We start from the raw sequence: 5,955 nt of genomic DNA on the forward strand, positions 1-5,955 counted from the left end.
ACGCAGCGCAAGTTTGTTTCAGTAGACTGCCACGCCCACTCTAACGCCCACAAACCGCCCAAAACTGTAACTCCTACAGTTTTGATGCTAGATAGAAAATTTTAACTGAAATGTATTGTTCTCATCAAAACCTATCGATGGACCTAAAAAAAGTTTGCCACGCCCACTTAAACGCCCACAAACAGCGAAAACCTGTGACGCCCACAATTTGCATGCTAGATAAAAAATTTTAACTGAAATGTATTGGTGTCGTCAATACCTATCGATTGATCCAAAAATAAATTTGCCACGCCCACTCTAACGCCCATAACGCTTAAATCTGTCTACCGCCGGTAGGTGGCGCATTTTAATCTCGCTTTGCTGCTTGCATATCTCCATTTCCCTTTGAGTAACGGGTATCTGATAGTCGAGGTACTCGACTATAGCGTTCTTCCTTGTTTTTCCTATAGACAACTTGTCCTACGGAAAATTCCACGAGCTTCCTACGGGTGTTATATGCCTTTTCCGCGCGTTCATGAGTTTGGTTTAGTCCTTGGGTCTCTTTTTGTCGGATAAGTTCCATCTTGTCTGGCAGACTTAACTGTGGATCTCCTGCCTGTATTCTCCCCAGCTTCCCTAAAATCGGATAGGCGGTTCCATGGGTATCCATCCGCGTTCTACAAAACTCATGTAGGCCATTCCTAAGGGCACACTCTATTCGACCTAATTGGGTATCCTAATTTCGCTGATCTGTGGCGAATGTTGCTCGCAAAATTTGGAGTGCTGATCGGTGTACCCTCTCAGACCGTAGCGGTTCATTAGCTCGATAAAAATTTTAAACACAAATTGCTTGCCGTTGTCCGAGTGTATAAACTCGGGGACCCCATATTGGTGGAAAATGTTGGTCTCCAGGAATTTGATAACTTCTGCAGCTACTGCATGTCTCATCGGCCGCAGCCAGACAAATTTGGAGAAATGGTCTAGGCATACAAAAATCTCCGAATTCCCAGCTTTGGTCCTCGGGTATGGTCCCATAAAGTCGATGAACAACCTTTGGCCAGCCCGCTCCGTAACCCGCTGTTCTCCCCTGGGATGTTGGTCATTTTGTGGGCGTTCTTTGTGATCTTACAGACCTTTTACCTAAATTTTCGTCCACCGCCTGTACTAGGTTGACATAACCCGATGACTGGAACGAATTCTTCCGCACCAGCCTCCTGTAGCTCGTCCATATGAACTGGTGAGAGAGCATCTGGTACTACATTTAGTGACCCTTGTAGCGCTTGTAGCTTCAGACTCTATCGCGCAAGTCTGCCTGATAAGTCTTTCTGACCCATTAGCCATTTCAGACTAGCGTGGTTAGTGATCACTTTGAAGGGCATCCCATCTACATAGCGGCATAGCATTCCAACTCGGTTATGCTGTAATTCCGCTGTGCTTTGTTCAATTTGGCTGACATATAGGCAAAAACTCCAGTGGTCGAGGCACCACAATAGATGGTTAATTGTTATACCCGTTACTCGTAGAGTAAAAGGGTATACTAGATTCGTCGGAAAGTATGTAACAGGCAGAAGGAAGCGTTTCCGACTCCATAAAGTATATATATTCTTGATCAGGATCACTAGCCGAGTCGATCTAGCCATGTCCGTCTGTCCGTCTGTCCGTCTGTCCGTCTGTCTGTCCGGATGAACGCTGAGATCTCGGAAACTATGAGAGCTAGGCTATTGAGATTTGGCGTACAGATTCCTGAGCTTCTTACGCAGCGCAAGTTTGTTTCAGTAGACTGCCACGCCCACAAACCGCCCAAAACTGTAACTCCTATAGTTTTGATGCTAGATAGAAAATTTTAACTGAAATGTATTGTTCTTATCAATACCTATCGATTGACCCAAAAAAAAGTTTGCCACGCCCACTTAAACGCCCACAAACCGCGAAAACCTGTGACGCCCACAATTTGCATGCTAGATAAAAAATTTTAACTGAAATGTATTGGTGTCGTCAATACCTATCGATTGATCCAAAAATAAATTTGCCACGCCCACTCCAACGCCCATAACGCTTAAATCTGTCTACCGCCGGTAGGTGGCGCATTTTAATCTCGCTTTGCTGCTTGCATATCTCCATTTCCCTTTGAGTAACGGATATCTGATAGTCGATGTACTCGACTATAGCGTTCTTCCTTGTTTTTATTTGTTTATTTTAAAATTTGAGCTCGGGGGTTTCCGGTGTTATCGGGGACGCTGGCACCTCCTCCTCAGCATCTGGTGCCGGCGTTGCCTTTTTGTTATCTTGTTATGTTATCTTTGGCATTCAATGTAAAAATCCCAGAAGTCTTTTAAAAATTAAACTTAAAAACAATAGTTACTTTTAGCCTCAATAAAAACTTACTTAATAAGTAAGTTGTGGGACAGAACAAGTTCCTCGGATAATATGCTTAAGATAGAACGATTTAGCCTTCCATTTTTTTATAGATTTACCTTCAGCCTTGTCTAAAAATATAAGAAAATGCAAAAAATATCGAGACGAAATTAGCAAACTTTTGTTTTCGATCACTTGATTTATTTTATTTTGTTGTAAAAAATTATTTATGTATTTTTTTTATTATTTATTAAATCGTTTATTTATTTTGCAGATGCGGAAAAAATACCACTTTTCCAGGAACGGAAAAATAGAGATGTTTGAGATTTTTATTTAAATAGCCATGTTTGTTTACTTACACAAAAATAAAAATTGTGCTTTAATGTTATTAATACAAACAAGGAAGAACGCTATAGTCGAGTACCTCGACTATCAGATACCCGTTACTCAAAGGGAAATGGAGATATGCAAGCAGCAAAGCGAGACTAAAATGCGCCACCTACCGGCGGTAGACAGATTTAAGTGTTATGGGCGTTAGAGTGGGCGTGGCAAATTTATTTTTGGATCAATCGATAGGTATTGACGACACCAATACATTTCAGTTAAAATTTTTTATCTAGCATGCAAATTGTGGGCGTCACAGGTTTTCGCGGTTTGTGGGCCTTTAAAGATCTGTACATCTTTATTTATCTCTTTCAAAGAATATGAATTAGCTTAATAAATACCTATAGATTGTCCCAAAAAAACTTTTCCGTTTGCAGTCCAATGCTCTCAAACCAAAGTAGTTAGGACAAGCCTTTACACTAGAGCCAGAAAACGATATACATACATACATACATGTATGTGTTTATGCATGTGTGGATGTAAAAAATTGCAATCTAATATCCGCGGCAAATAGAATTCTTTCTGATTTTTTTTCGAAAGAAGGCATGGTTATGAGCTAGCTATTTCCATGAAATAACACCAGCAACATTTAGATATTAAGTTCTTTATAAAATGTATATATATATGAGATTGCAGGTGTACGGGAGCGAAGGGGTTATGCTAACGCTGGGAAAGTCTAACAAACACGCGCTTCAGGCTCTACCAAATAAACAATTAACAATTAATACAATGCGATTATAATGCTAGACAATGGGGTGAAAGGGATTTAGTTGATTAGATTTGGCTTCGATTGCGGATATTGTTAGTAGAAATGCGGCGGCGGCAACGTTTGCGAGGGCAACGTCGTCGGCTGCTGCTCCCATCAGACAACAGAATCCTTGCGAATCCTGCACTCGAGATAGCATGTGTTCGGGGGGGAGAAAGAGACATGACAACGGTATTTTATCAGCAATGGAAGGGCTAGGAGTTGGAATAGTTTCAGGGATTTTGTTGCTTAAAACTGTTTTCGCATCACATATAGTTCTCAGTCTGGGGGGCCCGCATAACGCCCACGCCGCCGCCCAGTCAGCTGTAGTTCATGCAGCCGCACAAACGCCATTGGTTCGTCTCTGGGTCGTAGACCTCGATGGTTTTCAAATAGGCGGACCCATCAAAACCGCCCACCGCATACAGCTGTCCATTCACGACGGCCAGGCCAACCCCACTGCGACGAGAGGTCATGGCCACGATGGGGCTCCAGGTGTTGGTCAGTGGATTGTAGCGCTCGGCGGACGAGAGCTCCATGCTATCGTACCGTCCGCCGACGGCGTAAATGTAGTTGTTGAAGACAGCGCAGCCCAGGTGCTTGCTTCGCGTGGACATTGGACTGACGGCCACCCATTTGTTGTGTCTGGGATCGTATCGCTCAACAGTGTTCAACGGACGTTGTCCATCGGAGCCACCAATTGCATATAGGTATCCTCCAAGGACAGCTACCGCCACACCCAGCCGTCGTGTGGTCATCGGGGCCACCTTTGACCATTTGTTCTCCTTGGGGTCGTACCGCTCCACATGATTGAAGCACTGAACGCCATCCTGGCCACCAACCGCATACAGAAAGCCGTCGAGCACGGCCACGCCCACGCTGGTGCGGCAGGAAGTGGTAGGCGCCACGTCGCAGGACCACTGATTGGTTTGCGGATCATACCGCTCGATGCTGTTTAGATAGCTCTGGCCGTCGTGACCGCCCACTGCATACAGCAAATCATTCAACACGGCCACGCCGACTCCGCAGCGCCGCTTGCTAATAGGAGCCACCATTTTCCAGTCATTTGTCTGCGGATCGAAGCGCTCCACGGAGGCTATGGCATCGTCGGAGCACAAGCCACCCACGGCAAACATCACTTCACCTCGTCGGGTCGGTTTGCGAGGTCTGGTGCGCGGACCCTGCATCAGCGGTCACTCCTGCGGAAGCAGCAGATAGTTCTTGGCCTCGTCCACCAGATCCCGGCAGGCCTCGTCGCTGCGGACCAGGAGATCAGAGCCCACCGTGCCCACCAGGAACTTTGGGGAGAGTAGAGGCAGACGGACATGTTGTAGTACCTGTGCTAGGTGCTGTCGCCGCTCGGCGACATTGTACTTGAGCCAGGACATGACAGCGTTGAATACCTGCTCCTCCGAGCGCACGTTCAGTTCGTCGCTGCAGATGATGTCCACCAACTGGCCGACGGGCAGCAGCAGAAACTCCTCGCTCTCCATCACCTCCTGGAAGTTGTGCTGCGTGAACGTGTCGGCTATTCGCAACAGTTCCCGGCAAGAGTGTGTGTCGGCAAAGGCGCGGATGCCCAGGCAGTTGGTGGGGTCCAATTGTCGCTTGAGAAACTCGCAGCAGCAAAAGTAGCAAAAGTCAATAAGCAGCTCCATGGCGTTCTCTTCGATGTCGCGTATAGTGACCTCCGTCTGGCGCGATTCCTCCAGTTCGCCAGTGAACATGGCACAGAAGTAAGAGCTGCAGGCGGACAGGATGACCCTGTGGGCGAAGATCTTCCGTCCGCCCACGTTCAGGACCACATCGCAGAGCTCCCGATGGCGCCGCAGCATATTGAGTTCCGTGATCGTGACCTTCGGATGTTTTTCGGAAGTGTGAGAGAGGCGGGCGGGCGACGGAGGTCGGTCCACTGCCGTCGATCCAACGGAGCCGCCACCAGCCGTGGAATTACAACCTGTTCCGGTGACAGCAGCATCCCGTGGTTGAGCGGTGGAGCCCGAGCCCGGCAGGTCGCCCATTCTGTTCGCTGCTAAGCGCAGCGGGCCGGAAGCAACCCAACCCCACACGGCGTCTATCTTTGCGTCTCTGTTCTCCAAGGATACAAAGCACGTCCAGGGCCAGCTGCAGGCGGAAAATTTCGAAAATGCAATCTTGCTGCTGGCTTAAAGCGACCACATCGAAGATTCCTGGCGCGAAATGCACTTTTCAGCAGTGAAAATCGTTTTTCTTTTTGGCCTGGAAAAGTCGAAACACACGATTGATACTACAAACGAAGCTATTCAACCAAATATTAACTGAAATGTATTAGTCTTGTAAATACCTATCGATTGACCATGCTACGCCTACTCTACTCTACTACTCAGAGCCAGACAATGCGAAATGTTTTTACGCGTGTATGTGTGTGTATGTAAATAGTTGCCGGCCGAACTTAGCGGCAAATGAAAAAAGCCCTGCCGGCGCTCAGAGAGAGCAAAGTGCGCGGCTAACTT

At 47.0% G+C, this 5,955-nt stretch overlaps 1 pseudogene; it reads right to left on the reverse strand.

Moving 5' to 3' along the window:
- Positions 1-3,353: 3,353 nt before the first annotated feature.
- LOC139354619 (kelch-like protein diablo) lies at positions 3,354-5,754 on the reverse strand (annotated as a pseudogene).
- Positions 5,755-5,955: the final 201 nt, after the last annotated feature.

This window comes from Drosophila suzukii, unplaced genomic scaffold (genome assembly GCF_043229965.1).
Source record: "Drosophila suzukii unplaced genomic scaffold, CBGP_Dsuzu_IsoJpt1.0 scf_11, whole genome shotgun sequence".
Lineage (NCBI taxonomy): Eukaryota > Metazoa > Arthropoda > Insecta > Diptera > Drosophilidae > Drosophila > Drosophila suzukii.